Source organism: Ambystoma mexicanum, chromosome 3p, assembly GCF_040938575.1.
Source record: "Ambystoma mexicanum isolate Mex_15411 chromosome 3p, UKY_AmexF1_1, whole genome shotgun sequence".
Lineage (NCBI taxonomy): Eukaryota > Metazoa > Chordata > Amphibia > Caudata > Ambystomatidae > Ambystoma > Ambystoma mexicanum.
In genome coordinates, this window is record NC_090925.1 from 1,033,188,078 (window position 1) to 1,033,206,778 (window position 18,701).

Sequence of the window (18,701 nt, forward strand, 5' to 3'; positions counted from 1 at the left end):
GACGTCCTTTTTGTTGTGTTCCAACCTGCAACCCGAGTGGACTGAACGGACGAACTTTGGGTCCGAGTGCGCCTAGAACCGGTGAGTACTTCCAACACTAACCGCTGGCCAGTTTGAGTAAAAGAATATACATTTATTTACACATCAGTTATTAAACATTTCACTATTATCAAGCAGTTGAAAAACCACATTAATAATACACTACACCACACCCAATAGATTCTGGAAAAGTTAGGCTCAAAATGAAGTGTGAGCAAAATGGCACACCAGCAATTTAAAAGGGAGGGAAAGACAATGTTACACAGAAATTGAGCAGCAAAAACAAGTAAGTAAGCAGGGCAATCTAGAAAAAGGAACTAAAGTGAGGAAATCAAATTAAAGGGGTCTGGCCCAAAGTCAATGGACCAAAGTCTTTGCAGAGGATCACACATTTTCAGAGTAGTTTGCGGTTAAGTCTTTGCCAAGAGTTCAGAACGAAGTTGGTCGGACGAAAAGTTACTTTGAAGAATGGAGAAGGACAAGCCCTTGGATTGGTGAAATATTTCACACACTTGCACCACGGCTGGATGAAACGAACAACCGGGTTAGCACAGTACCTTTAAAGCAGAAGAATGCTGTAGCTGAGGCAGACATTCCTGGCAGGTCCTGCAGGCTCACGGTTTCTGAAGTGACTGTCAGAGTGACAAGAAGGAGGAAGACTGGAGGGTCCTGCACTGCCCAGGGAAGAAACCAGCAGCAGAGCAAAGCGACAAATAAAAGGTGCGCTCCTTAAAACGCAAGCATGGTCCGATCCTCCTGTCTATCCGGTTCACTGTAACTCTGTACAGCAAATTTGACCAGAGAAGGGAGGCCTGGCGAGAAGTTTGGTGAACTGGTTGTTCCCACCAGCTCAAGGGGAGAAGATTCCTTGCAGATCTTCCCTGTCGTCGAAGTTTGAAGATTCGGACCAGCAGCAGGGCTTCACCGGGAGGTTCAGTTGTGGTAGACATCCCTCTTCTGTCAGATTCTCTTCGGTTCTCTCGATCCAGTGGTGACTCTGCCTTTCCAGACCCAGAGACCGGCTTTTTATGCAGTTTTCCCCCCATTCACACAGCCTGGCTGTCAATCACACAGCAGGGTGGTTGTCTCGCCGGGACAGTCACCACAGCCAATCATATCAGAGTGCAACATGGGTCTCCAAGGAGACCCTGTGCAGGGAGTCCTAAACCCCTCCCTCACATCCTGTCCCCCTCAGACATACAGGCCCCTAAGGAGGGCTTCTGTGCAGAAGCCCACGAAAGGACGGCAAACAAAGGAACCAAAACACAAGAAAGACTTTTACAAAAAGAAATGGCGAATAAACCCAGCCGGAACAGTATAAAAGCGAATATGGTCCAGCTGGTTTAAGTTCGAGGCTACCAAAATAGCCTAAAACAATACCAGGGCTATTTAAGATAACTGCGGTAGTGAAAATAGGGTAGTTACCACTGCCACCAGCCAAGTCTTAATGAAAAGGGAACGAAACAATGGGCCTCATTACACGGAACGCGGTAAGGGTTTACCGGTACCGGTAAACCCTTACCGTCCTACTATGAGGTCTCTTTGCCGGACCTGACCTCAACGGCTGGTTTTAGCAGCCGTTAAGGAACGGGCCCGCAAAGGGACCTTGGTGCTAATTACGGTACCGCAATTTGCGGTACCGTAATTAGCTCCATCCCCATTCCCATTGAGCCCTATGGGGGCAAAAATGAAAATGGGGAAGTGCCTTGGTAAATGGGGAATCACCACCCCCGCTCACCTTGGAGTAGGGCAGTAATTCCGCCATCCACAAAGGCGGACACGGTAAAATAGCGGCGGCAACCATGGCGCTAATAGCGCCATGGTTACCGCATACCATGTAATGAGGCCCAATGTTCCAAGAGAACCAGACAAAAAGGGATAAGTATAATCCTTTCCAGAACTCTATGTAAGATAGTTTGTACTGGGTCTGTGAGTTTTAAAAGAGGCTAATAAAGTCAATGGCAACTTTACATGCTCTGGTAGACAGTAGTCATTCCCAGAAAATGGAGTCTGTGTTGGTATGTCTAAAAGACGACCATGTGTCACTGCACTGAAGGTGCTGTGTAACACACAGTACAAAGATGATGCCTATGGACTAGGTGAGGCTCCACAGTCTATGAACACAAGAAAATGTTAAACACACACAGCAAAACACATTTAAGAGTGGGAAAAAAAGGCTCACACTCTTACCAGGTGAAAAGAAAATCCTAGAAATCCAGCAAAGCTGCTGAGGGACTCAGTGGGTAAGGGAAATTAGCCATTCTGGAGACTTCTCCCTAACACTGAGCTGCTAGAGTCCTATTTTGGAACAACCGTGTGCGCTTGCATTGCATGTACTATTGAGCACAAGGCTCCTCTCTTCTTAGGGCTAGAACTGCCTCTTAGATAGGTGTATTGTTGATGCCTAAAGACTATCTGCACTGCCTGTTTCCTTCCCATCTAGGTTGTCAACATATTTCATGCATTTAACCCTTTAGACCCCAATGGTCTTGTATATACATTGTATTGATAGTGTTATGTTGGTTTACTTAGTGTTACTGTGATTTGTTTGCTATGGTCTATGTTACAAAGGGCTTGTAATAAATGCGTCAATAACACTTGTCTGGAGTAATTTGTAAGTGTCCTTGCTTTGTGTGCTCATTGAGGTCCTTCAGTCACCCTCACCCCCCCTCCTGAGACTTAGTCTTGACTGCCTGCCACAACTACCCTGATTGGTCTGGCTTGTCTTGAGGTTACCCTGTTCAAAGAAACTATGCTGGCTTTCTGAACCTCTGCTACTCCAGGTCAGAGTTCAGAAATCCATAATAACAATCGTGGGGTTACGGATTTAACAACCGCCACACACAATTTCCCCACCTCCATCAACACATGCATCCGACCCACATGCACTCACACACATACAGTCCAAAACTCACCTCTGCCTCCTGCGACGACTCTGCTGGGGCTCACAGCACCTGTCAGCCCCTGCGCGCACTCTCCTGTGCGGCAGGGGTTTGCCAAGTATGATAGTTCGATTTAAAAAGACGCTATGTGTAGTCATGGACCGGTCTTTCTAAATCGACCCCCCCAATCAGTACAGTGAAAAAGATCTTTTCACTTAGTACTAACGATCCATCTAAAAAGGAGCATGAATCTGTCAAAACATTGCAAACCCCCACTTTAATTTACGTCACGTTAGTTTTTAAAACCATTTCAAGTTTTCAAAAATGAAAAATGCTTCAAAAGATTTAAAATGGCAAACACCACATGCAAAGATTTAAAACGAACCACGTCAAAAGGCTGGGGAAGTATATTTTTTTAAGTGTCCCCAAAAAAAACATGTGAACAGCTTAGGAGGGGAAAACTCAGCAAATATGGGTCAGAAATAATGGTCAGATAAAAAAAAAGACACCACATTGATACAAGTCTCAGAAGACTCCCTGTTCAGATCATTAAGTTCTAGCTTGAATTTTTTTTGTAGAGTGCCCCTGGCCTAGGGCAGATTGGCGATGAAAACCACACCTGCATGCAGATTGCACAGGGATGATATAAAACTTCAGCACTTTTACTCAACCAACAGTACATAGGGAAAATAAATCCTTACCTGCCTGCGTGACTGGGTCAAGTGCTTCACTGGATATTTCTTGCTGGGACACCCGTGGTTAGGTTGACAGACCGACGTTTGGAGTGGTGTTGTTGCAATGAAAATAAAACAGTTAGCCAAAGATACATGGGTCTACTTGAGACTTCAAAATTAAGCTTAGATGAGCAGGGGTTAAAACCAGCTCTTGGGTGTTGGGCATCATCTAGTAAGCAAGACGTAACGCTGGGAGCCCGGGAGAGAGAGAACACACCTGAGACGTGAATTTTCAGTCCTGCCCAAAACTGGACAGGAGAAAGAAACAGCCTCAAAAATAGGTTTGAAATCCCAGATTGCGACTCCTACCTATACCTTTAAAATTGCCCCACCATCACCCACAGCAAAATACAGTTTTTAAAAAAAGGCATTCTTCCCATTGGCAAGTCCTACTGCAGATGTCAGGATTTTTTATGGTGCCATTGCTGCAGGGGACTTTACTGTTCAAGATGGGATGATAGAGCCAATGTGTGTTCCTTCAATTGAAAAGTACAATAAAAAAAAATATTATAGACGTACCATATTGACTGTACCTTGCTCACTACACTCAGTTGGCACACATCCTCCCCTGCACACAAAAGGGACCTAGGGTGCAGGGTCCTAATGGGAAATCGCCAAAGTTCCCTATAGGCCAGTCCACCCCAGCTGGCAGCGAGAACAGAGAGCAGTCAGAGCACATACCTGAAAACGTGACTTGTACTCAGTCACAGAGACAAAAAAAGAATAGAGCGAGAGAAAGAGCATCGGCTTGTTATATTTTACCCTTTCTATTCTCTGCCTAGAATAGTTGAGAAATCCAGCCTATCTTACGTAGAATCCAACACGGTAGTTCTTAACTCACTGAGCTTAGTTTCGGAAATATCAAGTAATAGCCATGTAGCTTTTACTGCAGTTCGGTGACAGCGCTGACGTAGCAGCAGACTGCCGTGGCTGCCATGCCAGACACCAAGGCCCCTGGCTTCTCTGTAAAATATGGTGCCCCATGCAGGGGGAGGCCTGGCAGCCACAGCAGGAAGATATACATGAATTCCACTTTAAATCACTTCTATGTCAGTAGTGCATCCAAAGTACTGTTGGTAATGCAGTAATTTTAGTACATCAAGGGATGCATAGACTCTCTCTATAGTAGATGGCTACCGGGGTAGCTTAGCAGGTTGACAGACCGTTGCGTAGATGTTATGTATGCAAAATATAATTATGTGTATTGATATAATGTTGTTGTTTCTTTTAATGTGTTTACGGTTGACTGTAACCAAAACAATAAAAACAAAAAATATATGCAAAACGTGTTAATCAAAAGACTTTTTGCAATTACTTATAAAAATGTAAGTGCTATAAAATGTGTGGCTAAGGGATGGTTTGGGCAACGGGTTGGGGGTATTTCTGCCTCTGTAGTGAAAACCAAAAGTTGGCACCCATGAACCCAGTTTAATTTCCTAATAATTGCTGTCAGCACAATTGAAGCATTTATTTGCAATTAACAAGTTTGTTAAACATAACATCTTTACAAATATAACCTGTGATAAAACACAAAGCAAGGGGCACACAAATTGTATTGGTGTGGTGCTCCGACAAAAAAAAAACATCTCTGAGAAAACTAGTGAACAAGTTTCAGCAGCGTTTTTGAGTTTGGAAATGACCTTTTTCTTATGAACGTGTAAAATGTACATTTGAACAACAATAATGTGTCCAACATGTAGAATGCCTGCTTCCAACAGTGTCCACCCTCTTCCCGCCACAGTGATGTTCATGGCCCATTGCTATCCGTGATGTCCCTTTCGGGACAGAAGGAAACAAACGGGATGAGCAAACAGAACCAGGAAATGCACGAGTGATGGCTGGGGAAAGGAGCACCGCGAAGATTAGGTCACCGAGCCCCCAGCTCCCCTCTCCGAACCTGGGGGCTTGGTAAAGCCTGGTCATGGGCGATGCAGGCCATGTACTGAGATCCGGCCGGACATCTGATGCAAGACCTCAGACCCGGCCAGAGCCGTCCCATGGACTAGAGGGTGTGAAAGGGTAGGGGGGGCGGTGTTGTACGATACCCGGCTCCCCCACGGCAGTTTGCTGGAGCCCAGCAATCTGCTGGGGGGAGCCGGCATACAACACCGGCAATGTGCTTCCTCCTCTCCCCCGTGATCCCCAATCTGGGAGGCACAGAGGGACTAGCATTGCAGAGATACGGCCCTTCTGCTCGCCTCCTCTCCCCACGCGTTCGCCTTTGTGGGTCCAAAGGGGGAGAGGGAAGCAGAGGGACCGGCAAAGGCCTGAAACGCTTGCTTCCCGCCACCCCCTCCAACTGTGGTGTGGGGCACTGAGCCAAGAAGATGCATCCCTTACCAGGCAAGAAGACGCTGGCAGCACCAGCAGGAAGCAGCAACGTAGCATGGAAGTGCGATCCTAATGCAGGACAGCGCACGCCCAGGCTGCATTTATTTCCTGTTTCGTGGCCACGTTGCACTGACTGGGCATGTGCATGGGGGGCCAGTGGCTCGCCATGCACAGTTAAGTGAGGCAAAAAAAAAGTCTTTTCTCTTTTCTCATCGTCCTGGATCACACGCCCCACAGATTGAAGACCTGTGCCTACAGTATGGCTATTTTAAGGTGAAATACTCAATTGTTATCTTGCTTGTAAGACTGCTTAGGAGTTTGCATGTTCACTGTAATGTATACATGAACATGCAGATGTTCACTGTATACTAGTAAAATATACATAAACATGCAGGCACCTAGTCAGTAAGACAATGCAGGGAAATGAAGGAACTCTGTCCTATACAGACAGAGGAAGAAATTCCCTAGGGCGGTTGGGGAAATCAAGAAAGACATCTTGTGGTACAAACCTACTCTGGCCGGTACAGCGCAAAGCACTGCCTGGCAGCACTGAGCAGTAAAGTTATTTTCAAATCAGAACCCCTCACCTCGTAGAGGCAGTAAGGTTACAGAAATCATGCCAAGGTAACTTCAGCCCTGCAGCCGTTGCTCTTCTTCCAGAGCCCCGGGCTGCCACCGCACTCGTTCCCCACTCCGGTGCTGGCATATATATCATCCCCAGAGGCATCCAAGCCAGCATGAAGCTATGCAAAAAAAAAAAAAAGCACTGGTAAAAAATGGGATTGCCATGGTTCTTAATGTTCAACTGGGTGAGCTCATTGCTGCTTTAACAGTGAAAGCCAAGTTGCGCCGATAAGGGGGAAGAAAGATGGTGCATAATCCGACTTGCTGCTGGCAGCCGAATATGGAAAAAAACATCTGCCCTGAAATTCTCTCGCTGTGCACGGCACGGCCACAAATCATTTCTGTTTGGGGGCCCGCTGTTGCTGCAACCAAAATCAAAATAGGAAAAACAAACCCACGGGCACCTAACGCTTTGAAGCTCTCACGAGAGGTATAAGCGCCTCACAAATACACAAACATCTTCCCATGCCCGGCATGGAGTGCTCCTTCCTCCGTGATTCTCTTCCTAAGCACGTACAGACGTCCTACGTGAAACGTCACGATGATTTAACAGAATACTTCATGAAGCCATAAAGGCATTTTAGAAAGTATGGGCAAACTTTTAAACAAACACACAATGCTATCGGGTCTCATAGGGACTTTAAATATGTGATTGATAATGAAAGCAATATAAGGCCTCCTTTAGCCTTCTCTGCCACACATTACAAAGGGGCAAATGAACAACCCCCTCCCCAGGGAATGCCAAATCAACCCCATGCAGGAGAAAAAATAACTGAATTGTTATGCTGGAAATTTGTACTCAAATGCGCCTGTGTGCATAAAACACATATCTGTGGTGACCAGATTTAAAAAGTAAAAAACCGGGACAGGGCAACTAACATAAAAGTAGGACTAACTCTTGAATGTGGCTGTCAAGACACTACACTTCAGTAGCGTTTGGAGAAGAAGGGGTTTAAGTGTTACTGTTCAAAGAAACACATTATAATTAATTTATCACACACTAACACTATCTTAAATTGTAAAATACAGCAGTTCTTCTGTGCCAGAATGTGCATTCCTGCCTGCCAGCTATGAAGACCTACTACAAAAAACCAGGACCACTGCAGTTTCCAATGGGAACAGAATCTTGAAAAAGGGGGACAGAGCACCAAATACTGGGTTTTGTGAACTTTCACTGTTGTCATTCAGATGGCCCAGCACTCAGAGATAGGCAAGCTATGGAGCCATTGTATTGTCCAGGTGGTAGCTTTATTATACATATGTACAGTATGAACATAGACTGGTTACTCTTGAAGTATTTACAGTGACACATAGGACTGGACAGGAACAGGGTTGCAGGGATGAGTAATTACTTTACATACTAAGGAGCAGAGACCCACCGGCCATCCTATCATCCCAGCTCAGGCTCCCAACTGACACTCTTGGAACATTCACTCACAGATCCACCCAACATTCTCCTGATCTGCATTTGTGCATCGACATTCTAATAGCAAGCACTCCTGGCCAGCGACAAGACAAGGCTTACAATACAACATCTCCCTTTCATACCTAATCACAATCACAACATCTCCCTTTCATACCAAAGCCTTCCAACTACAACTAACAACCTTCCTTCTTGACCCGCCACATCCAGAACAGAGCCTACCACACTCTGGCACACAACCAAACAACCAATGGGAACATCAACCACACATACAGGTGGGTAACAAGAAGGGAGAACCACAGATTGCCCCAAGACGGACCTGGATGCTACACACATGCCTTAAAGCAGAGCCAAACCGAAACTTTGTCCATGAAGGTCCAAACAAATTAACCATACGGGTAGAGCGGTGTTGCCACACCCAGGACAACATTTACAGAAGGGATATGTGGATCACACTTCTTCCGCTCTCAGAAACAAATCTCATTCATCACAATCAGCTCCTACTTATCACCCTAACACACAACGCACAGGATCTCAACCAACGAACATAGCATATCAACCTCCAACCAAAACTCAAAGTAGACACATGCACGCCATACACAACATTCATTCAGTGCTAACATACATATACGGGGGACGGTGGAACGAGGCAGCATACACAAATCCTCACAACAGGTGGCCACATACATTCCCACCTGCGCCACATACAGCCTTAATACCCATACACCCATGCATGCATCATACAAACCTAATCACTACCACAATCATGCACATGAAACAACATATAACAAATAATGTGCTCCTGTTAGCACTGAATACATTAAATAAACTAACAATGTAAACCTTATGAATAACCATAGCAAAATATATATAACTTATAAACCTTTTAATTAGAGTGCACTTTAAATACATTTGAAACATTCATTGGCCAATTCGACCCTCTTTGGTTGAAATACTTTACTTCCAAAGTTTCACTCAAAAGAATACATTATACCCCAGCAACCTTTTCATGGTTGACCATTTACTTTGTCTAAAATTCCTCCATACTTTAATATATGTTTATTCCTGTCTGGCTCAACCCTTTTTAGTTGGCCACCCTGTACCTCAAGTTTGAGCGTACCTATTACTTATGTACCTCATGTATGAGCGTACATGTCATCACATTCCTATTGCACCTCACGGTATATTGGAATTTCATACTCTTATTCCAATATCTCCAAAACGTATTTCTCAGCATATATATCAATTTCAGATTACTCCGCACTTCGACCATGAACATCAACACATGAGTCATGGTCGGGATGACACAATTACACTTAGGGCCACAACATTCCATAAACGTCACAAGACAATGGTCCAACACTCTTAAAGGGTAGCCATATACTGTCCATTTCTTAATACATTTCATACATAGGGTATTACCATAACACTAATACTGTTTCCTAAATTCATAAGCATTTCCTCAACTAACATAGAATGTTATAATATACGATTATATGAATACTCTATTGATCTCCAAACCTCTAACATAAGAATGATGCCTAAGTTTTAAACACATTAATACATTCTTTAAAATACATCAAACGTTTCATCTTTGAAATTAAACCTTACTCATATTTCATTTTTTCAATCAAATTATCACTTAATTCGTTATATTGTTATTAAAAGTGCTGCATTCGCACACAAAAAATGTTCCTTCACTATGCAATGCTAGCTTGATCAGGGCAAGCATTTCATAATAAATTTGAAACCCAAAAGCTGCACTCGAGTTCTCCTAACAACTGTAAAAAATAAATCATCTTTAAACATCACCATTTGTGCTCTTATACCCAAAACTATCATTTTCAATTCATCGTATGTAGACTGCATGAGTCGTAGCATTATTAAAGTTGTTAATTTCAGTTCTAGTACATAAAATATTTCTGCCATCAAGAATTCATCAAACCACATCACGGCTGGCATTAACATCATTAGTTATCACTAGATCTCTTCAACCTGGTACTCGTACCACTTTTATAATGCGTACTCTCACCCCTGCAGTTTAACTAAGTGAGACCTGTCAATCTATCTCTTTAATTGATTCATCCGAAATGCCTTGATTCGTCCTTTGGCCAACATTAAACTCCGTAGCTCGAAGAGTGTCACTGCTTTTCAGTATTTCCTTCCTCATTACCTTATGTTTATACTATGCAGAGAATCATTTTTATTAACATTGAGGCGAAACTAGTCCCAAACTGCCGCCCCGCATGATGGCCTACCTTCACCATGCTGCTATGAACGTTCCACTACATCATCACTTCATTACAGACGGCAAGGAGGTAGGGACATGCTGGACCTCCCAAATAAACAGACAATCTTCGCTTTGCGTCAGGACATTTCCTAAACCCTGGCAGCATGAAACAGTTTCCCCCATTTAAACCAGCACCTAGAAACACAACTGTAACGAGAATGCACATTTCATGTATATAAAGCGCTCTCATGCGGACATCGCCAGCCCCCTGGTGGCCCGGCACAGTTCCAGTAACTCTCCTTTGCATTTCTCCCAAAAACAGTTCTATAACGCATGCAGATTTGCCTGAATGCTCATAATTCTTCACATATCAGTATCTCCGTTTAATTCACTGACAGCAGGGCGATTTGTATCTTGCTTGGGGATCACTGGGGAATTCTTATTGGTGGGGGCCTCACACTCCCCAAGCATCCACTGTCATTAAATCCACTTTCTTCTAGGCAGGATGGTTTAATTGAAGTGATGGGGGAACAGTGGGTCACTCTATAGCTGCATCCCCCTTCACTGCTTTCCTTACTTGATTAAACAGTTGCTGAAGTCACCTTCTGGTTGCAGGTTTGCTCCTTTGCTGTTCTTTTTCTTCTCTTTATTTATTTTCCTCCTCTGGGTTCTTTCACTCTTGATGAGTTACATCGTTCCCAATGTTGTGAACTCTCACTGTTGTCATTCATGTGGCTCATCATTCAGACACAGACCAGCTGTGGAGTCATTGTATTGTCCAGGTGGTAGCTTTATTATACATATGTACAGTATGTACATAGACCAGTTACTCTTGAAGTATTTACAGTGACACATAGGACAGGAACTGGGATGGGTAATTACTTTACATACAAACCCACTGGCCATCCTATCATCCCAGGTCAGGCCCTCAACTGACACTCTTGGAACATTCACTCACAGATCCACTCAACATTCTCCTGAGCTGCATTCATGCATCAACATTCTAATAGCAAGCACTCCTGGCCAGTGACAAGACAAGACTTAGAATACAACACTGGGACAGTCCCGGCAAAACCGGGATATCTGGTCACCCTACACATATCCCATCTGCTGCACATAACAAATCCTCCGGCCCCCCAGAGGCGTAGACACGGTAGGGCCTGAGCAGGCAAGGCCCACCCAAAATCTGTAAATGCTCACTCAGCAGTGCTTTGTTGGCATTTATAGATGTTAATGTCACTGCAGAGGGTCCAACTACATTTAGCTTCAGGCCCCACTTGTTAGACAGTCCTGGCTACGCCTCTGCGGCCCCCCTACCCTCTCCAGCGGGGAGGATAACTATATTCGCTGTACTGTTCACTGGTACAGTGGAAGTCCCTTTGGGAAGGGAGGAATGCACTGTGCCCAGCCCCACTCCACAAAACACATCTCACCCGGGCAAATCGCCCATCTGCATGAGAAAACCCAAAAAAGAACTGAATCCGCCTGTACTTTAAGTAAATGTCACAACTGATGCACATTACAAACCCCCAAAATACACAGAAATACCCTCTCCCCAATATTACCGCACCCGTGATGCACATGACACATACCCAAAATACACTGAAATAACGAAAACACAAAACTGAATCCGCCTGTACTCTAAGTAAATCGAACCCCCAAAATACACCAAAAGACCCCCTCCCCAATATTGCCACCCTGCATTAAAGTAACAATCAACATGAGGTAACTTTAAGACTTACCATAAACCAAAATCAAGCACCAAATAACAATCAACTATAAGAAATGTGCTTTGCAACGGAGTAATCTCTCACGCTCCTGCAACCACCTGCCTTTCCCGCTCCGTCCAACGTCTTCCCTTCGCGCTCGTGCAAAAAAATATGACGAATGAACGGTGAAACTCACGTGATGCAGAGCAGCCCACGTGATGAAGTAGAGGCGGAGCGTTGCTGTGCTCCGTTTCTCGGGTGGCAACTAGATACTACGCTTTACTAAACGCTCATGTCCTGATTCCAAGCAGCATCAGGTGAGTGCACGCGATCAGAGCCGGCCCTGGTGGCAGCAGCGCCCTGGGTGAAATGGCGCCCCCCCTGCTGCGCGCCTCTGGCCAACAGGGAGAGGCGGGGGATCAGGCGCGGCCATGATGCGATCCCGCTCTTGTAGTGATTTTGATATGCATTTCTTTTTTAGCATCCATTAACTTAGACGTTCTGACCCCTTTGTTATATTATTGAGAGGAGCGCTTTTGCAACCTCTGGAAATGCACGTTGAAGCTGTTATTCGTTGTATTGTACTTATCGCAAGTTGAAATTAAACATTGTAAGTACGTGACTTTCTAAACATATGGTTTTGAAATTACACGCGGCAGCCGGTTGTTGGCATCGTATATGGGACTTTTGTTTTCCCGTCTGTGAAGATCCCAATTGGTTTTCTTCAAGAAGGAAAATGCAGTTACCGAGCTACCCTTTTTGCACAGGATGGCTCCTTGGTAGGTTTTGGATTTCTGTTTTGGCAGCTGGCCAGTGCTCTTGACGCACCTGGAGGTTACTGGGGCCTGGTTCCTCGCCCCTCCCCTGGCACCATGCCGTTGCTGATCCACCACGTATAGTGCGCATCCTTGGAACATGTGTGAGTCACACTTACCACTCCCATGTGAGTGCCTGACGGTGCGCTTCTGATTCATGCTGGTGGGGGGTGGGTCATTGAAAGGCCGATCCTCCGTTTTGGAAACGTGGGGGATGGGCCTTCTCATCACCGTGCCGAGGTTTACACCTCACATTAAGATACGCACGCTGTTCTTGACATTGACGGCCGATAAGAGTGATTGTAACCGTCCCCAATACTCTTATTTTTCCTTTTCTCCCCTTCTTTTTTGTATGCACTTTGTGTATATTTTCCAGAACACGATGCATATACACCTTTTTTGTTTTTGGGCTGGGCCACAGATGCTGGTCTGTGTCTAAGTGATGCGTGTCAAGAGCAACAAGGCATTTCTGCCCGGTGGGGGTATCATGTACCCGAATTGCCTGGATGCATCGGCTGGGGTTGTGGCATGCCAGTTAGAGGTAGTGTGGTCTGGCGTTCTGTTGTTTTAAGTCTGTTGGGGATATTTAGATTGCTGAGTGCAAGTGGCTTCGTGAAAAAACACATTTTGGTAGTGATTGAATTACATTTATTGGGCACACAATTGCCAAAACTCTGCTTCACGAGGCATGGAGATCACCGTATTCGGAGTGTGTAGTGTAGAAGACTTGAAGGCAATGATCTCCTTAAGAATGAGCTCACAAGAAGAAGGATGAAATGATGCAAAGACAAGGGCATGGTAAAAGTGAAATGTAATTACGATGTACCCCTGAAGAATGTTAGAGCCCATAGAGCTTTCAAGAAGAGAAACGTGTTGGGCTTGTTTCTTTTAGTGAGTAAGACATCGCAATATAATTTAGTATGTACGAGACGTCTTTAATGTCGGTGGGCAACATGTAGCTCTAGTTTTGGTGCAACATGAGTATTAGACTCTGCTATTGATGCACACTGTAGGGTGTTGCCGGATTTTTCACCAGTTGGATATGTTGACAATACATTAGAATGAATGGTGTCCAAATAATGAACGTGACTAGGTTGTTTTTATGAAGATATCCAGGACGGGCTAACTTTCCATTTTTAAAATTAGCAGAAACATCAGACGCTGCCGTATCTAGATATGTGCAAATGTTTAATATTTAAATCGAGTACTTCTACTTTTGTCAATCGTAGTCCGAATGATGTTTTTCTGCGAATCTACCACAACAGTGCCTTTCAAAAGAGGCAAAGAGCACATTGTTTTTATGCACAGATTAGTAGGACATTGGCCATAAAGAATATAGCATGCATACCTAAATGACCCTCCACATCACCTCAATGCACCTAGCCCCCCTCTAAGCAGTGCCAGAGTTAAAGCAAGCTGGGAAGGAGAGATTGGGTCTAACTATGTTCATGTAAATATTGTTTGGCTTGTTTGGGTGGGAGGCCTCATTGTGGCGCCTGTGGGACGAGAGCCAGAAGGTAAGGAATTCCACAGGTTGACTTAACCTGCAGGCACACACCCTGCCCGCCCCCTTTGAGGGGTGGACTATGTATACTGTGGTATGACTTATTAAACTGTGGGTCAATGGACATCTATCCACAGATGGAAGTTTTTTTTTTTTGCCTTTATGGAGGGCCGGCCCAATTTCCATCTATTTTTGGAGATGCAATCACGCCTATTCCTGCCACAAATAATCCTGATGCCTCGAGTTTAGACGATTTTGATTTTATTAGCCCATTTTCTTTGATGCAGGCATTGTTGCAGTGCAGTAGTATAATCTGGAGATGCGCCCCTCCCCCCTCCCTCTGGGCCTTTGTTGGCAGAAGCTTGTTTTCTGGAATTTCTGCCCACGTGTTGGAGAGGCTGATATGTGGAACACCACAAAAATGCAGTTTTAATAGACTTTTTTTGTTTTTAACACATTGCCCACAGGCTAAGGGTTGGCATGATGGGTAACTCTAAAACACAGAATGGAAGGCCAGGCCGCCCCACCCAGTACTGAAACAGGGTCCTCGTTTCGCGCAATAGAAGGAACTAGGGATTGCTATATCTCCCTCTAAGAACTTAGAGGGGGCGAGTATATGCACTCCTCAAGCACTTAAATCTCCTGTGAGGCGAAGCAATGCTCCTTGCACACAGATGAAACCCAGGAATTACTCACTGGTTTGTTCAATGAACCTATTCTTCCTTCGCACACCGCAGCTTAGTGGAAGGCACAGCTTTACACCATGCACACACATACAACACAAACGCTCTTGCACATAACCTCTGCCATAAGAATGAAGCTACTTAGCTGCCGACATATCGCCTTAAACCCAATCCCCTTATTCCATAGTATACCTCTGCCCAGTGCTCCATATAGGATTTGGAAGGGAGTAAAAGTGGCCGACACTCCCCTTATCTGAGGGGCTGCCTCTGCCACACCCATACACACTCCATTTAGACATGGGTGACTACCAGGGTCTTGGCCACAACATTAATGGCTGAAATGCAGACATGCATAATAGCACCTCCCAAATTTCTGGACCCTGGTCCGTCCGCGGGCATTCTATCAAAAGCGTGTTGGGACCATAATTATGGTGAAAGGCGCTATAACCAATGACGAACTGGAGGATGGATGAATGAAGATCTGAGGACTGGAGCTGTCCTGTGTAATGCCTTCTTTTCCCTCTTTCACGGGGTTGCCCGCTCTCCATTTCTTTCTGTTGGTACAGTCAGCCCCGCCATAGGAGACCGTGCCTACCCTCTGCCAATTAGTATGGCTGTGGTTGGCTCAGAAAATTTCAATAATAAAGGGGATTGGCCAAATATCTAGGGTCCTACGGACTAATCCTTTTTTTTTTTTTTTATATGGTTGGCTCAGGCCAGTGCCACCCTGAAAACGGAAGACACACTTTCACCCACTTTCACCCTATCTCAATTCTGCTGTGCCAACCAAATACCACCATATAGCTCACAATTTTCTCTCATTTCGAGCCTCTTTCAAAGTCGAAATGTACATATTTATGCTGGGGCCTTCCAAGGCTAAGCCCCTATGGGTTTAATTGGGTATTCCAGAGAAGGCCGGCTTTTCAAAGTCAGAGAGCCCGTGCTGCTTTATGCCAGCCTGGCATTAGGCTGCAGCAATGTGGAAGAGGGATGCCTCAATTGGATAGGCTGTCGCTGTGCCACTGTGATAACTTATTGATCATGGATGTTACGCTCCTCATGCCCAGGACTTCCAAGTGCCACCCTGCAGAGTATTGGGAAAGGGGTGTTGATTCCCTTACAAGGAATGTGGAAATTCATAGGATCCGACTCCTCTCACCCATGCCTGTTTTAGCCCTTTCTGTTGCCGCTTCGATTTGGGGGTAGGAGGTGGAGCGCAGTTGTGCCAAGCATCTTGATCTCGGCCGGTTGCGCATTCATCCTGCACGTTGTGGATCATGCATTGGCAGAAGTGCACATACTCGTGTCACGTGTTAACCCGAACTTGTACCCTTTTAAACCGATGACAGTCCAGCGCTAAGACAAGCTTTGGCCCTTGTGATCTATGTCGAGATCTGTCTTTGCACTTCATTCCAGGTACATCAAAATGTCCATGGTCCTGCTTTCTAAGACTGGCCAATCACTAAACGGTAGCCTCTGTCAGTAAGTGGACTGTAGTAGCTTTGCACTCAAAGTAAGATCTTTGCTTTTACATGGAAGATCAGAATCTTGTGTCCTTTTTCGCTCGCACAGCCTTAAGGCTGTCCTACATCTTGCCTTTCTGTTGCTTCCAGGGCCAAAATGTGTCCTTTCACTTGTAATCCAAACATTCTTTGTTTCTAATATTTCAGTTATACGATTTTTGGATCATATAAACTGGCTTCACACAGCGTAGGAGAGGATCTTCTTGTGAAAGGTGCTGCTCACCCCACTGGTCCAACACACAGGTGGCATACGTGTACCTTTTTATTCCCTGTTTTTCTTTGTTGGAGTATTAGATTGATGTTGGCAAGTAAAACCGGCATTGTTTATTTGGAGGGCAGATTGGCCTATCACGCCACCTCGTGACTTGTCACAGAAGGCTTATGTGGACCGATCTGTGCTTACTACTCTGCCATTTGCAGGCTGCTTCACTGGAAGCAGGGCTCTGCAACACGTTGCTCTTCATGTTTCAGGCTCTGACTCCCATTGACGATACAGGCTAAGGAGATGGAATTTGCATGATCTGCAGTCTAGAGACGGTCAACGTCCATGTTCTGGTGCTTGAACTTATTTCCAGAGTTTTCTCCCTCCCCCCCCCCCCTATTCTCGAGTGTGCAAGAATATTGGTACTGCAGCCTGGGTTCATTCGTTCAACATTGTTTTCATGCTCAAAATGTACTAAGGGCTTACAGTGTCCATGCATATGCCATTATTAATGGAGAAAGAATTATGAATGGTCGGTGACTCTGAAATTGTGTGTTCTGGGAAGCCATGCGAGAGATCTGCTTAGGGGAGTCTTGACATGGTGCATCTTGAGAATCTTATCAAAGAACCATACAGAGACTTTGAAACTGCGCCCTGGCTGGCGTAGTGTCTCAGAACCAGGTAAAGACCTTGAACCTGGTCCAGCATGTGCCACAGGAAACAGTCAGTACATTGGTTTTCCGGAGGACTCGCCTGTGTCCGTTTCTACCTACTCGTTTTCCTCTACAGACAGGTGAAATAGAGAAATTACACACTGTAGGAAGTTGATTCCTTGATGATTAATGGAGAAATAATGGTCGCTGACTCTGAAATTGTGCGGTCTGGGAAGCCTTGTTGCAGATCTACTTGAGTCTTGACTCTGGAATGGTGCATTTTGGGAATCATAGTATCAAATAACTTACATGGGGACGTCAAAACTCTGTGCTGTCGTAGTTTCGCAGAACTTGGGTAAATACCTTCAACCTGAAAATGTGTCCCTAGCAGAGAGACTCCAGAAGCGACGGGAAAATCGAGAACAATAAACATGTTTACTGGTGAGAGCTAAACACATTGAACAGTGTTGATAATACATACAATAGTCCTCCATGACGCACAGAACCATCCCGTCCAACGTGGTTTCTAATCAAACTAAGATGACGACCTCGTGCAAAGAGTTATCTTGTGTGGACCCATCAGAGGATGTCTATTTGTGTTTTACGTCACAAACAGTTCTTGCCTGAAGGTTGGCGTCTGTGGCCTGGCCATCCGGAGACCCCTCCAATCTACCCTCTACACTTGTGAAGGTTGCAATTCGGCTTAGCATACACCTTTTGCAAAAGTTAAGCAATGCATACAATTTCTTGTTCACACAATCAAGATTACAAATAATGTTTTGAGAGTTCAAAGCAGCAATACATAGTGTCCATTTTTGAGAATTAAAAATAAAACGCTAAAAGTAGTGTACAACATCATTTCATAATGTATATGTCTAAAAAATGTCTCAGTGCAGCTAAGGGGGTGCAATCATTTATTAAGTGTTTTAAATGTTCCACTTTTGGCCTGCAGAGTCTGCAGTCTCTCAGATTGGGGCACTCCAGCTCTCGCCTCGGCCACTTCATTGATTAAATCTCAATCTAAAGAAACGTCTCTAAAAACATGAGAGGGATGTTTAAATACACACACTGGCAACACATTAAAAGATCTGATGTCCTAAATAAAATGGTCGGCTGCCCGATAGCCAACATTTCTCAAATGATTGTCCCTCCACAAATCGCTTTCGTTTCCACTTAGATGGAGTCAATATTAGATCTTCTGTGACGGTTGGAGTAGGCGTACAATTGGCCCGAAGGCTAGGTTTCTATTCGCATTTCTGCCACTTGTTGCCGTACTTCCTCTATGATGGTTGGGGATTCTGCAAGGTGGTGGTATCGGTCCTCTTCTGGTGATTGGCGTGGGCCTGACT

The 18,701-nt window shown here is 44.9% G+C and overlaps 1 protein-coding gene across 4 annotated transcripts in view; it reads left to right on the plus strand.

Annotated features, from left to right (window-relative positions):
- SRC (SRC proto-oncogene, non-receptor tyrosine kinase) overlaps positions 1-18,701 on the plus strand; it is a 520,693-nt gene that overhangs the window by 21,362 nt on the left and 480,630 nt on the right. For 3 of the 4 annotated variants that reach the window (XM_069652381.1, XM_069652378.1, XM_069652383.1), the window contains exon 1: positions 12,188-12,289. The exons of the other annotated variant lie outside the window; for it this stretch is intronic. The gene's annotated coding sequence lies outside the window, so the exon portion shown is untranslated. Of the gene's footprint in view, positions 1-12,187; positions 12,290-18,701 lie in introns of those variants that run through there. 4 annotated transcript variants of the gene reach the window in all.